Source organism: Mesocricetus auratus, unplaced genomic scaffold (genome assembly GCF_017639785.1).
Source record: "Mesocricetus auratus isolate SY011 unplaced genomic scaffold, BCM_Maur_2.0 Super-Scaffold_4256, whole genome shotgun sequence".
Classification (NCBI taxonomy): Eukaryota; Metazoa; Chordata; class Mammalia; order Rodentia; family Cricetidae; genus Mesocricetus; species Mesocricetus auratus.
In genome coordinates, this window is record NW_024429182.1 from 32804410 (window position 1) to 32818924 (window position 14515).

Sequence of the window (14515 nt, forward strand, 5' to 3'; positions counted from 1 at the left end):
AGAAATGTTCAAACTGTTGAGAGTGCATGACTGTGAGTACCCAGCCATGGATAGAACATTTATATCAATTCCCTTCCTGCTGCCCAAGGAACATTTCTGAAGAGGAGACTGAGGGAATGTAAGAGCTGGAGTTTGAGGAGGAAAACTGTGAAGGCCGGGCCTCCAGACATGGCATGGCTGTCACATACCTGAGCCCACAGCTCCTGAGATTGCCTACAAGACCGCCACAAGATCATGAGAGTTAAAACTTCCAGAACTAAGGGGGAAAAGGCTCCAGACACTTACCCCTAGCTGAGGAGCTAATGAGAGTTGGTGGCTGCTGAGGGACAGTCACTTTTTCTTTGAGGGGAAATGGTCATTGGTAGGTTGCCAATGTCCTAATGGGTGACCCAACCCATGTGCATATAGACAACACTAGTTGATCTCGTGGGCTCTAAAAAGAAAACAAAGACATAAAATTGGGCAGGTGGTAGGAGGTGAGTTAGAGGTGCATGGAGCTGGAAGGAGAAAATAGTGGTTGATATTACTAAGATAAAGTGCATACATAAATGAAGTTTTAAAAATGAAAAATTAATGGTAGAAGCACATGAAACTGCAGATGTGGACTTATTTTGGAAGCTTCTGGTATGAAGGCAGCATGTGTCACACAGCACACACCCAGCAGTGTTAGTTCTAATGGCAAAGCCTAGGAATGCTGTGTACACTGGCCTACTTGGCACTGAAGGTAAATGTAACAACTGCTTTAAGATTAAATTTTACTTCTGTAATTGACATGTGCATATATGTTCCTTATGCAACATCTACCCCAGAAACTGAAATGGTTGCTTCTTTCAAGAAAGTACATATTGCCTGCACCTGGAACCATGAGTGTGATGCCCTATTACATTACGTAACTCTTATTTTAACTCAGACAGTCAAATTTGCATATTAATGGTGTCCTCATACCAAAAGTGGTTTTATTCCTTGAAAGGTATACCATGATGGTCTGTGTACATGCCAGTTTTCTTGGCAATCAAAAGGAGCAATCCCCTACTTCCCTCTGTCAACATCAAAGTTAACAAATTTCATGGATCAATAGAAGTCATTGAATTGTAAACCTGTATTTGTAACTTCTAACATTGTCATTTACTTTCATTTTTCATCAAGCCATAGACATTAAAAAAATGTGGCAACAAATTATACAATAAATATCAGAGGTGAATTAGATTCTTGAACACTAAATGCTGCTCTAAGGTCACAGCGGGTCTTAAGTATTTCCCTTTGTCTAGTAGGATCCAGCTGTGGCACATGGTGATGTCCCTCTTAGCAGCTGTGTGAAGCTAGAGGTCCCCACAGCCCTTGATCAAGGCTCGGTGGCCATTGTGCCAGGTTCTGGTGCTGTGACCCTGGTGCTTTATTGTTACAGATGCTGGAGCAAGGAGGATGCCACACAACCAGGTAGAGCTCTAGGGAATATGCTGAGGAAAGCTAGGTCAGAGCTGTTGGAAGTGGGTGGTACTCAAATGTCTCTAGCGTTAATACCAAGTAAAATCGGGAATTTTAAAAAGGAGAGATGTTGAGAGTCTGTCCTGAAGGGATTGGCTTGGTTTGGAGGGGGTGGGGATTTCAGCATACAAGTGGAGAAAACACCCAGACCGTAGTGATTATGATCCATCTGCATGTGGTTCACCTGGATCAGCTGCTGTGAGGATTCATGCAGGCTGACCTCATGTGCAGTCCTGTTTTTGTGCAGAAGCAGTTTCTTTGTCTTCCCCTACTCACATCAGAACAGCAGCACCAGTAGCACCCAAGATGATGACAGAAGTCAGAAATGAAAGTTCTAGGGGCTGGAGAGACTGCTCAGTGGTTAGGTCTTTCCGAGGATCTGAGTTTGTCTCCCAGCACCTGAGCCAGGCCTTTTACAACTGCCTGTAACTCCAGTGCCAGGGATCTGATGCCGTATTGTGGCCACTGTGGGCACCTGCAGATAGAGCGCCTATGCGTGTGACACCCCCATACCTCAAAGAAAAGGGAGAAAGACTCCTCATCGGGCATGCGGAATCAGAATTACTATGGACAGATGCAGCACCTTCCATTTTAACAGTCTCTCCAGATGGCTCATTAGTGTAACAAATCTTAACTGGCCTTGGACTAATGTTGAGCATGGCTTAAAGGTAAATCCGCAGAATGTGATACTTTCAAAGGGGTAACTGTAGTGATATATTATTAATGATTTATTAAAGCTTGCCAGAGGATTCAGAAAGCAAAGTCAGCCACAAGCCATAGAGATCAGGCAGTGGCGGTACACACCTTTAATTCCAGGAGTCAGGATTAAGAGGTAGACTGAGCTCTGTTAGATCAAGGCCACAATGGCCTACACAAGAGCGAAGAGTAACAGAGCTCATCTCTTTGATCCCAGAACCTGGGATCACACACCTTTAATCCCAGCATTAGGGAGGTATTTAAGACAGGAACAGGGTCACAAAACTGGCATTCATTCTTCAGCCACATTGAGGATAGGAAGACAGTGAAGTCTCAGGATTCTCCAGTCACGTTTGGGATTTCAGCCTGAGGTAGAGTAAGAGCTAGTGACCAGCTGCTTTGCTTTTCTGATCTTCTGCTTGAAGTTTGAACCCCAATATCAGTCTCTGGGTCTTTTATTTATCATGTTACAGATGCTGCTGCTGAACATGAATGAATATTAACTACTTTCTACATATATAGGGAATTTGCACAAGGAAGTTTTAAGATTACATAATACAGTAACATTCCTTTCATAGGAATACACTGTCAGGATACAGATAGTGAACTATATGCTGAGGAGGTATCCCTTTTTGGTGCCTGTAATAATTAATCTTGGCAACTTGATGGGATTTCAGACACATGGAAACCAAGCTCTGAGATCATGTCCATAAGGGAGTTTCTAGATCAGGCTAATTGCAATGGAAAGCCCCACCCTCACTATGGGCAGCATCATTCTGTTGGGTGAGGCTGGAGGACAGACTGAAAAAGAGCAGCGAGCTGAGCACCAGTGTTCCTCACTCTGCCTTCATACTGTGGATGTGATGTAATCAGAGGCCTCAGGGTCCTGCTGCCAAGACAAACTGCACCATCAAACTGCAAGCCAAAAGAGACTTCTCTCTGGTGAGTTGCTATCATCAGGTATCGGGTTGCAGCAATGAGAAAACAAACAAAAGTCCTTGGGGTTGGGGAGATGGCTCAGAGGTTAAGAGCACTGGCTGCTGGGTTCAATTCCCAGCAACCACATGGTGGCTCACAACTATCTGTAATGAGACCAGAACCTGTCTTTTCTTTCTCTGTGAACTTTAATAAATCAAGCAAGCAAAGTCCTCTAGATTATGGCCAGCTGGTGATCAAATAAGCGAGTCACCTAATTTACATAACTCTCATAATTCCTGCTCAGAGAGGAAGAAATGAGCCTTGGAAAACTCTTGCATAGATTGCGCATAAACTCACCACCTCTGTCAAGAACTCAAGTCCAATGCTTAGGGACATAGATCTTTGCTGGAGGCAATCTCATGCTGGGTTCAAATGTAGATTGACAGCTTAGTAAAAATCACATTCATTTTCCAAAATGCCTCTCTGAAACTCCATCTTTTTTTTTTCAATTTTCCAACTTGTTTTCCTCATCCTTAAAAAAAAATTGTTTTCACCCCCATGCAAATAAACCTGGAAATCAATCTGTTTATTTATTTGGTAGGGTTACAAAACACGCCAATGTGCCTGTGGGCATGAATATAGCATAGATTACAAGACGCATATGTGACAGTACAATAGAAGCATAAATAAGTAAAAGCTCAGACTCACATGTGACAACATTTAATATGTCTCCTGTCTATTATTAGGAGAAACTGAGTAAGGTTTTGGATTCATTTCTTATAAATTTGGTAGTCACACTTTTTTTTCTTTCACTGAATACAATGGACTTTATGCAAAAACTAACTGGCTGGTGTAAAACAGAAGTCCCTATTCTGCAGTAGCCCCAGTGACTGCCTTTGGGTGAGGGAATTGTCTCATTCAAGCTAGCCCTTTTACTTTTCCATATTTGCTTCTGTGGATAATGATGCCAAGGATAGCTGCTACACAATGAGCCATTATTCAGAGGGTGCCTTTTAATTTGCATCATGATCTTCTGGAATTTTGAAGGTTTTCCTGTGAAAACTTCCATATATTCAAAATATTAATGGTCTCATACTGAAGCATGGATCTGCCCTCTCGAGGCCCCTAGCATATTCCTCAGTGTGGTTTTGGTCCATGCCTTGCACTCCAACCCAGTGGGAATTCCCTGCCTCTTCTCCCTTGTTACCTTCCTCCAATCAATAATGCTGGACACAGTCTTCGAGGAAAAGGACCTTCTACTCTGAAAGTCAGCCCTCACATCCCTTTTATTGTTTTAATTTTTGGCAGGGCAGGGGCACAGCATAGTGGTGCACACTGTTACTCCTAGCACTTGAAAAGCAGAAGCAGGCAGACTTCTGTGAGTTTGGGGCCATCCTGGTCCATATTGAGAGTTCTGGGCTAGCCAGAGCTACATAGTGAGACCCTGTCTCCAACTAAGCAACAAACAAATAAAACCCAGTTGTATCACATTTTAAATGGATCCAGTGATTTTAAATAATATTGTTTATATGATATTTACCAGTAATTAAAATGTGTGAATGAGGTTTTCTTTTTTTTTGTTTGTTTGTTTTTGGTTTTTTTGTTTTTACGAGACAGGGTTTCTCTGTATTGTTTTGGAGGCTATCGGCCCAGCCTGGCCTCGAACGCACAGAGATCTGCCTGCCTCTGCCTCCCGAGTGCTGGGATTAAAGGCATGCGCCACCACCGCCCGGCGTGAATGAGGTTTTCTTTGTGTGTGTTTATGTGTGTGTATGTGCGCGTGCGCGTGTACATGTGTGCAGGTACATGTATGTGCAAATAGATATGGTGTGTACATTCATATAGATGAGTGCAACCTTGGTATGTCATTCCTCAGGCTCCTTCCTCCCTCCCTTCCTCCCTTTCTCCCTCCCTCCCTTCCTCCCTTTCTCCCTCCCTCCCTTCCTCCCTCCTTCCCTCCTTTCTTTCCTCCCTCCCTCCCTTCCTTTCTTTCTTCCTTCCTTCCTTCTTTTCTTCTCCTTGCTATCTGGAGCAGGGTTTCTCAGTGGCCCCAAGCTCACCAAACAGACTAAGCTAGCTGGCCAGTGAGCTGCAGAGATCTTCCTGTCTGTTTGCCAAATGCTAGGAATAGAGCTTGTACCATCATGCCTAGATTTTTCTATGTGTAGTCTGAGAATTGAACTCAAATCCTTGTGCTTGCATGACAAGGTATCTCTTTAGCCTGAAGCTTTTCTTTTATAGTCAGAAATAATATACATTCTGCATCTTCAGTTTAGATTGATTTTAGATTTTGAACCACTAGAACTGTGGGACAATAAAATATTCTTAAAAATAAAGTTATTTAGCTTCAAGTATTTCATTATAGCAAACAAAAACAACCATAAGCAGATAAATATATCCCCAAACCTGTGGATATGACCATACTTGGAAGAAGTATCTTTGCATGTAGAATTATGTCAAGGATCTTAGGATGATATCCTCTTTTGTGTTTAAGTGGGCTCTAAACAGATGTCTTGATGACATCCAGAAGAATGGATGACAGTGAAGAGGAGGACACAGGGAAGCAGAGAGCAAAATCAAGCAGCCGGAAAGTCTAGTAACATGGAAACCCATGGAAAAGCTGGAGAGAGTTGGCGACTCTCTGAGAACATCTGGAGAGAGCCAGACCCTGCTGGCAGCAGCTGGCTGTCCATGAGCAGGTATGCTTTGGTTTAAAGTCACCACATTTGTGGCATTCTTGCTATGAAAGCTCTCGGAAGCCAAGGCACCCACTTAAAGAAACAATAGATGGAATCCACTGAGCCAGATTTCTCATCAATGAATAATACTAACATTACCTTAAAGGATTGTAAAGAATGTGCTTTGAGAGACTTCAAGAGAAAACAGGTTCTTTCCTGGTTAGTCTGTCCTGATTTAGTTCTAAGCCTCTCCAGTAGGAGTGGAGCTGTAAGGACGTGTGGGGAAAGCCAGCACAGGTTCCAAGTCACCTGTATTGTTCTGGTCCTTGAGAGGTCTCAGTAACCACACAGTGGAGTTGCCAGTGGGAGCTGGAAGAGTACTAGTGGGGAGCCCACAGTATAAGCAGATCTGACTATGTTGAGTCACGTTTGGTGAATTGATCTGGGAGACTGGGGGGCCCAGGAGCTGAAAGACACCACCTATTAAGGCTGTGTGAGCCATGGGGGAGTCATCCCTTGGGATTAAGGCTGGAACTCTGAACTTACTTTGAGAGATTCTTCAGTAGTTGCAGAAAGCATTTGCTCCACAATAGGCTTGAATCCTGTAGTAGCTCCTGCCTGTGAAGCAGCCAATAGCATCTCTCTTGTGGGAAATATGCGACTGTGCTCATGTGCACCTCTGGCCATGTATGCATCATTAGTTCAACGCAAAAGCTCATTTAATGTGGCTTTCTATTTAAACACTTCATCTATTCTATCGCTGGTTCATGCATTGCACTAACACGCTGTAACTCACGCCTGAGCAAACCTCCTCTAGTACATGGGTGCCACAGTCCCCCATGTAGGAATGCTAATGCGCACTTGTGCACTATTCGGAGACACTTTCAACAACAAATTCACTGATGAACAGCATCAAAATGTAAATACCGGCACAAAAGAGGCTTTGGAAGGAATCCTCCCTCACACTTCTGAGAACCATACATGGAAGGCAGAAAGCACTTTCATTCTTCTCTGGGGATGAAAGCCTCAGGCAACTCAAAATTATTTCACCTGGCTTTTTTCTACAAATGGCTATGTTAGTGTCACCAATCTTGATTTGGGAACTTAGAGACACATTTTAGCCACAGGGCAACTTTGCAAATGTGGAGTCTGCCAATAAGGAAAACTTGATTTGCTTCTTAGGCTTTGTGAGACACAGAGATGGATCATATTCTCTTAGCTTGGGAATAATCTCACTAGTTGCATGTGATTACAATCCCAATCAGGGTGACTTGTCTCAGCATGTGAGGCCTAAAAGTCAGCAGACTGTCTAGATTGTGGATGGAAACCTTCAAATCGTGAGTCAAAATATTTTTTCTCATTAACTTGTTCACTAAATTGAACTATTTGTTACAGCATCAGAAAGCTAACACAGACATTAAAATGATAGGTTTATGTTTTTCCTTTTATTGAAAATAGATTTTTTTCATACAGTATATCCTGATTATAGCTTCCCTTCCGTCTACTCTGCCAAGTTCCTCTCCACACCTCCCTTCTCCTCCAGATCCACTCCCTTTCTTTCTGGCTCACATTAGAAAATAACAGGCTTCTAAGAAATCACAACCAAATACAGCAAAAAATATATATATAATAAAATAACGCAAAAACTATAATATTGAAGTGGGACACAGCAACCCAACAGGAGGAAAAGAGTCCCAAGAACAGGCACAGGAATAAGAGATCCACTTGTTCTCACAGTCACAAGTCATGATGAGTTTGTATGCATATTTTCCATTCTTTTTTCCCCTTTTTTGCTGACTTGAAAATGTTTATTCTTTTAAAAAGTTAGTTGCTTTATATACATCTACACAAAGTTCTTAATGTTTCTTTGGCAATGGAATATAATGGGATTTTACAACTATATAAAAAAGTTACCTTTGCGGAAGAAACAGTATTTACCTGTGTGAACATAGTTGAATGACACAATTCTCTACCATACAGCACCTAATTAAGTTTTGAAATAAGATACTTCATATTATAGGCTTTCCAAAAAGAAGAAAGAAACACACTCACTCACACACACACACAACCTTCTGTATGGCTCAAAGCACAGTATCACAGCCTACCACCTGCAGGCAGCTGTAAGTAATCACCTAATACAATTAACTAGAGACAAGAAAAATCCTTCAGTGATGAGAAAAAGACTTAGCAGTTCCATTCAGCTTGCTGTGGTTCAACTCTAGCCAGGATCACAGCCTTCTGCTACTCCCTATACAATTATGCTCGTGTTTTAAGATAAGCCTTCCTGCCCCAAAGCAACTTTAGTGCAGCTTTGAAATGAAGCAGAAAAAACTCCAGTGCTGGTGACAGACAGACAGCAACCTCATTTCTTCATTCTTCACTTTCCAACACCACGAAGAGCTTGGAGTCACCTGTTTTCAAACACTTGTTTATAGACTATGCAGCAACTTCATTGTCTTTCTTCCAGAAAGCAGAATGATTAATCCAGACATTTAGGGTTCAAAGGCCGTGGTTTCTCTATTCAAAATCTGCAAACTCCATGCCCCCACAACCACCCACCACTGAATTCACCACAAAATCCTCAAGGACAGAGAAAGTCCTTCATTGCCACGTCCTCTGCCAGGGCCTCCTCTGCCTTGGGAGACCCCATGGTTATGATTTGGACAAAGCTGAATTTCAAGTGTTGTAACATTTAACCTTCTTTCTCCAAGCCAAGTTGGTCTTCTTTCTCTATTATCATCACAAGAAATATTGTCAAAGGAGGGTTTAGTTTTGTCACAATAGCAAATGTGTCAAGAGGGTCTCCTTCATCTGCATTCCTTCACTATTGTGAGTATCAACTCCAGAGTCTCCTTTATCTTCACCACTTACAGGTTTCTCAAGTTTCTCTTTTAATTTAAGTTTATTATGAAACTCTGTTGATTTCTTCCTTGTTAAATTGTGCGTTTGCACTTTCAAAGTCAAAGTCTTTCTCAAATTTCATTAGACTATCTCAACTGATAGCCACTCTTCCCATGCCATCTCAATGACCCCCACATCCTTCCCTTGGAGCAGAAGGACACCTGGAGCTACTTGCCTCTTGCTATCACTTCTGAGCTGCTCATTTTCTGGCCCTGGAACTCTGTGTACTTCAGCTCGCTTGTGCTCTTGGTTGTCTGTTGTTTCTGGCTGGTAGATGGCAAAGGCCTGATTGGTACATGGCTCTTTTTCTGACAGGTGCTAGAGTAGGTAAGTGGGCCGAGGCCATCTGTATTGCTTTTTCTGTGGTTGAACCTTTGCTCAAAGGGTCTAACTGAGGACTTGATCAACCTTGGGGTAGCTGTGGTTTTACAGATCTTGTATACCATGTGAAGCCAGTATACAAGTTAAGCTCTGAGATAACACACTGCTATTCAATGCAATTCTGTTCCAAAGGATGTCAAAAGCTCCCAGTCACACCAATGACTCCAAACTGCTGCCCAACCAATGTGCTCGGACTGAACCTACTGTATCCTGGCATCCTGCCAAAGAACCCATAGGAAACCACTGACTGGAATGAAGAAGCTGAGCCTAAGAAAGACTGAACAATAGCTGGACCCTGAGGCTCAAAAACAGTGAGGTCTTTGATATCACTTTCCTGGAATACAATACACTCAAAGACTTCATCTTGAGGTGGAGTTGGGCTGTCTTCTGTACCGAAGGATCAAACTTTGGTGAGAGCTACTGTGGAGTTCTTGGTGTTGGTGGTGTAGAGGATGCCCTTGTAGCAGATCTCCTCCTTGGAGATGAGGCTAATCTTGCTGTGGCTCCCACTCAGGCAGATTCCGCGCTGTGCTCTCTGCTCCATGTGCCTGCCTGCTCACTCAGTCGGTACCCCACAGCAGCCGCCTCAGAACCAACACAATGGCTGCCTGGTTTTCTTTTTTTATCCATTCCTTTTTGTCATTTTGAGACATAATATTCCTATGTAGCCCAGGCTAGCCCAGCACCAAAGTCCTAGCTTGACCTTCCAAGTGATGAGACAACAGTTACATACCAACATGCCCGGCACACTTTTTTTCTAATTATAAAAAGACATTGTTTTACTTTGAAAATACCTACATGAGTTGAGGAAAAGTGTTGCTTGAGATGTGAACTTTTTGGCATTACAATAAGGGGTATGGTGGAAGCATTGTTGAATAAAATGTATGTTCTCTTATGGGCAATACAAATTGGCCTTTGTGGTTTAAAAAGTAGGACATAGTTGGGTGGGTTGGGAAGGCGGGATGAATCTGGGAGGAGTAGAGAGGGGTAAATAATCAAAAGATGCTGTATGAAATTCTCAAAGAACTAATAAGAAATGAGGGGTAAGTGGGAGGAGGGAGCAGGAAGGCTCTTGTCTGAGTTTCTTCAGCCACTTTGCTGGAAGGCAGGGCCTGTGACAGAGGGAGGAGGTGCCCTGCACTGGAGTTCCAGTCCACCTTCCAGGTGTTGAACTGCAGTCCAGCAACACACTGGGCTGTCCCCAAGGAAAACAGGAGATAGACAAAGGGACACAAGCTTACCCAGCTCCAGGCCCAACGCATCTCCCTCCCTACCCTCCCCGACATGTCTGCTGATGTCTCAGATGCTGCAGCTGATCTGATCTGGTGGGTACATTGCCAGCAGCTCCTGGAAGTGATGTCAACTAAAGGTCCCTCTCTAGATTATCTGGGGGAGAAATCTCTCAAGGCTTGAGACAAGGCAGCTTCATTGAAAAGGTCAGTGCTTCTGTCATCAGTAATCCCTTATTCAAAATGCTTGGGAATAAAAGGGGTTCAGGTTGCAATTTTGTGGATATGCACAAAATAAGGTAATTTGAGAATGGAGCCTGTGTAAACATGCAAATAACTTATGCTTCCTATGTAAATTACATATACATATCTTGAAATTAATTTTTTACATAAGGTGAATTCAGTGGCAATGCAGATAGTCTGCCCTCACCATACAGAAGCAGGAAGCCCTGCTCCTTTCCTGCCAGTGCTGGGACCAAAGCTAAAACTGCTCATTCGATAACATAGTAGGGTCGCAGCACTGGAGCCAGGCTGTCTAAGGAATTCCTAACTCCCCTTGTGAAGTGGGTGAGGAGAGAGGCAAGGCAAAAATGAGCCTTGGCATCCAGAAGACCTTGAGCTGTTACTATTTCGATGCCACAAAGGCATGACCTCTGACTTGGTACCATAGCAGTACACACCTTTTCTGGGCTTGCATTTGTGTGTGAACTGTTGTAGGGATCAGTGCTGACCCTGACCCATCAACTCAGCAGAAGTCACCAGCCTGTGTCCCAGGTCCTCCCCAGGACATACTAGCACAATATCCAGTCATTTCCCACCGCTCTGACAAAGACGGTCCCTTCCAGTTAGCCTAAGATGGTGTTTGAGTTTTGTTTCTGCTGCTGTGAGAAAACACACTGACCAAAAGCAACTTGGGGAGGAAAGAGTTTATTTGGTTTACATGTTCAGGTCAAAATTCATCATTAATGGAAGTCAGGGCAGGAACGAAAAAAAGAAACTATGGATAAACTTTGCCTGATGTGGGCTATTCCACATCAACCATCAGTCAAAATAACCTCTCCCAAACATGAATGCAGGCAGATCTGATTGATCTAAACCAGTGGTTCTTAGCCTTCCTAATGCTGCAACCCTTTAATATGGCTTCTCATGCTGTGGTGACCCCAGCCATAAAATTACTTCATTGCTACTTTATAACTGTAATTTTCCTACTGTTATGAATCATAATATAAGTATTTGATATGCAGTTTATTTGATATGTGACTCCCAAAAGGGTCATGACCCATAGGTTGAGAACAGCGGATCTAGGCAATTCCTTAGATAAGACTCTCTTAGATGCTCCAGATGTCAAGTTGATAGTTGAAGCTGACTAGGACAGTTGAGTTTGCTCCCTGAAATAAAATGAAAAAAGAAAAAGAAAAAACCCTGCATTACTGTTATCATTATTAAGATACAGAACTTTAATCATTTATGGAGGGTACCACTAAGACCAACATGTGGCCCAATGAAAGATGCTTATGATCTTATTCTAGTAACCATTCAAATTTTATTTATTGTAACACCACATGAATACTTAACAGGACATCCAAGTGCTACTAGGGGGAGCATGAGGATACCTAGTGCCATCAAGGTGGGGCTTGGGAAGAAAGAAGACAGGAAATTGCTCTGAGGAGCTCACACAGGAAGGAGTGATAGGTCAACATAAAGAGGACCAGGGTGTAAAGTCCTATGGTCACAGTAAGAGACCAGAACCTCAGCCCAACTCCAAAGAATCTCAGAATCCAGTCCCTTTTATCAAAGCCAGGAGGCAACAGATAGTGAACATGAGGTCAAAGAAACAGAACCTTCATTCAGTGGCTGATGGAAGCAGAGGCAGACTCCCACAGCTAAGCACTGAGCTGAACTCAAGTAATCCAGTGACAGAGAGGGAGGACTGGATGACCAAAGGGATTAAGACTGGGCTGGTTTAACCCCCAGGAACAGCTGACCTGACAAGGGTTAGCTCTTGAATCCCAGACTGATGCCTGGGAATCCAGCATGGGACTGATCAAGACCCCCTGAATGTGGGTGTCAGTGAGGAGGCCTAGGTAATCTATTGAGCCTTGGGTAGTAGATCAGTATTTATCCTGGGTATCCAAATGGACTTTGGACTCCCATCTAACAATGAGAGATGCACTCTCACCCTGGACTCTTGGGGGAGGGTCTAGGCCCTGCCCTGGATGAAATGACAGACTATGGACACCACTATTGAGGGCCTCACCCTCCCTGGGGAAATGAGGGGATATTGGAGGGGTTGGTGGGAGGGCACGGGAGGAGGGGAGGGAAACAGAGAGGGACCTGGAATTGACATGTGAAGCAACCTTGTTTCTAATTTAAATTTATATATATAGAAAGAAAGAAAACCAGGGGTGGGTACTAGAGGAGAGTCAGGAAAGAGAGGTGGGGAAGAAGTCTCCATCAAAGAGTGGAGGAAGTGGGAGGAATGAGGAGAGAATGGAAACTGGCTTTTTAAAGCTTGGCATTGCTCTTTGTGTCCTTCATAATGCCTCCTATTATGAGGGCACAGATGAGACTATGACAGTTTGAATGGGACTGGCCCTATGGGCTCATAGCTTTGAATACTAGGTCCCCAGTTGTGGCGATATATTATTTATAATTTATTTAAGCTTGCCCGAGGATTCAGAAAGCAAAGTCAGCCACAGGCCATAGAAGCCAGGCACATACCTTTAATCCCAGCAGCCAGAAACCAAGAAGAGGTGGTGGTACACACCTTTAATCCTAGGACTCAGAATTAAGAGGTAGACAGATCTCTGTGAGTCCAAGACCACACAGATCTATACAAGAGAGAATCAGTATAAAAGAGAACTATAGCTCGCACTTTTAATCCCAGCATTAGGGAAGTATATAAGACAGAAGAAGCAAGGTCTCAGTAGAGGAATTTTCATTCTTCAGCCACACTGAAGAAAGGTAACAGTCTGAGGCTTGGTGAGAGCTACTGGAAACAGGACCAGCCCATTCCGCCTGAGGTAGAGGTAAGAAGCTGGTGTCCAGCTGCTTTGCTTCTCTGAACTTCAGCTTGAAGTTTGAACCCAGTCTCTGGGTCTTTTATTTTTCATGTTACACCCAGTTGGTGAAACTCTTTGGGAAGGGTTTGGACAGTGTGGCCTTGTTGCAGGAGGTGTGTCACTGGAGGAAGTTTTGAGGTTTCATAAAAGTCTACCAATCCCAATGTTCTCTATTTCTTACTCAAGGTGTGAGCTCTCAGCTACTGCTCTGATGCCATGCCTGGCTGCCTGCTGCCACGCTCGCCTCCATGATGACCATGGACCCTAACCCTCAAGTAAACACTTTCTTGGCCTTGGTGTCTTTATCACAGCAATAGAAAAGACAACTGGTTCAGATTTGAAGATGAGTTTATGCACATGTGTCTGAGCATGGGAGACTCTGAAAAAGAACTACAAGCTCTCTGTGGTAGAGGACCAACTTCTCTACAGAAAACAGCAGTGTATGAACAAGTTAATCTGTTTGTGGAGACTAACACGTTTTAAAACTGGGCTGTAGTAACTGTTGGCATCATCTACTTTGGGACGGAGTCCTTGGCTCTATTAGTACACTTCCGGGTAAAAGATCATAATCTCATGGTGAATTTCCACTCTGAGTTAAGGGATAAGAGACAGACAGATACAGTCTTTCTTATAGATGGACCACTTGCATCCACTGTATCAATGCAGCTTTGGGGACCCCCAATAGAGGCAAGAACTTAATGCCTGTTAAAATTGCTCATGCTCAAATGCCAATAGGCCCCAAATCATATGACCAAGTGTACTCCACACACAGGGGCAGAGCGGTCTCAGAGAACAGCGAGGGTCACCCTTCGGCTTCCATACCTAAACTGTCTTCAGGTGCCTTCTACTCCTTCCAAACTTGTATGTTCAGGGCTGTTGCCTTGTAAGGTGGCAGAGCAGTCTGCGGGTCTCCTGAGAGCTTGCGGGTGGTGAGGAGCCACAGATTTGCAGTGTTTGCAGGGAAAAACGTGTGTGCTTGGCTCGCTAGTGTGGTAGCAACGGTTGCCTGGCCTGTATATGGGTGCAGGGTTGGGCCTGTGTGCTCCCTGCGTCTCGGGTGTGTGGGCGGGTCTTGGCCTATAGAAGGGTGCACACCTGGTCGCCTGGAGCAGGTGTGTGTCGCCAAACTGATTGCTGAAAATAAACACAGCTCTGCTCTCTGGCT

At 43.7% G+C, this 14515-nt stretch overlaps 1 long non-coding RNA gene and 1 pseudogene across 1 annotated transcript; both read right to left on the minus strand.

Moving 5' to 3' along the window:
• Positions 1-8344: 8344 nt before the first annotated feature.
• Positions 8345-9603, minus strand: LOC101827623 (annotated as a pseudogene).
• Positions 9604-11199: 1596 nt separating this feature from the next.
• Positions 11200-14325, minus strand: LOC121134298. The gene is made up of 2 exons (XR_005871366.1): positions 14173-14325; positions 11200-11676 (listed from the first exon to the last, which is right to left on the minus strand). It is a non-coding gene; the product is annotated as an uncharacterized LOC121134298 (long non-coding RNA).
• Positions 14326-14515: the final 190 nt, after the last annotated feature.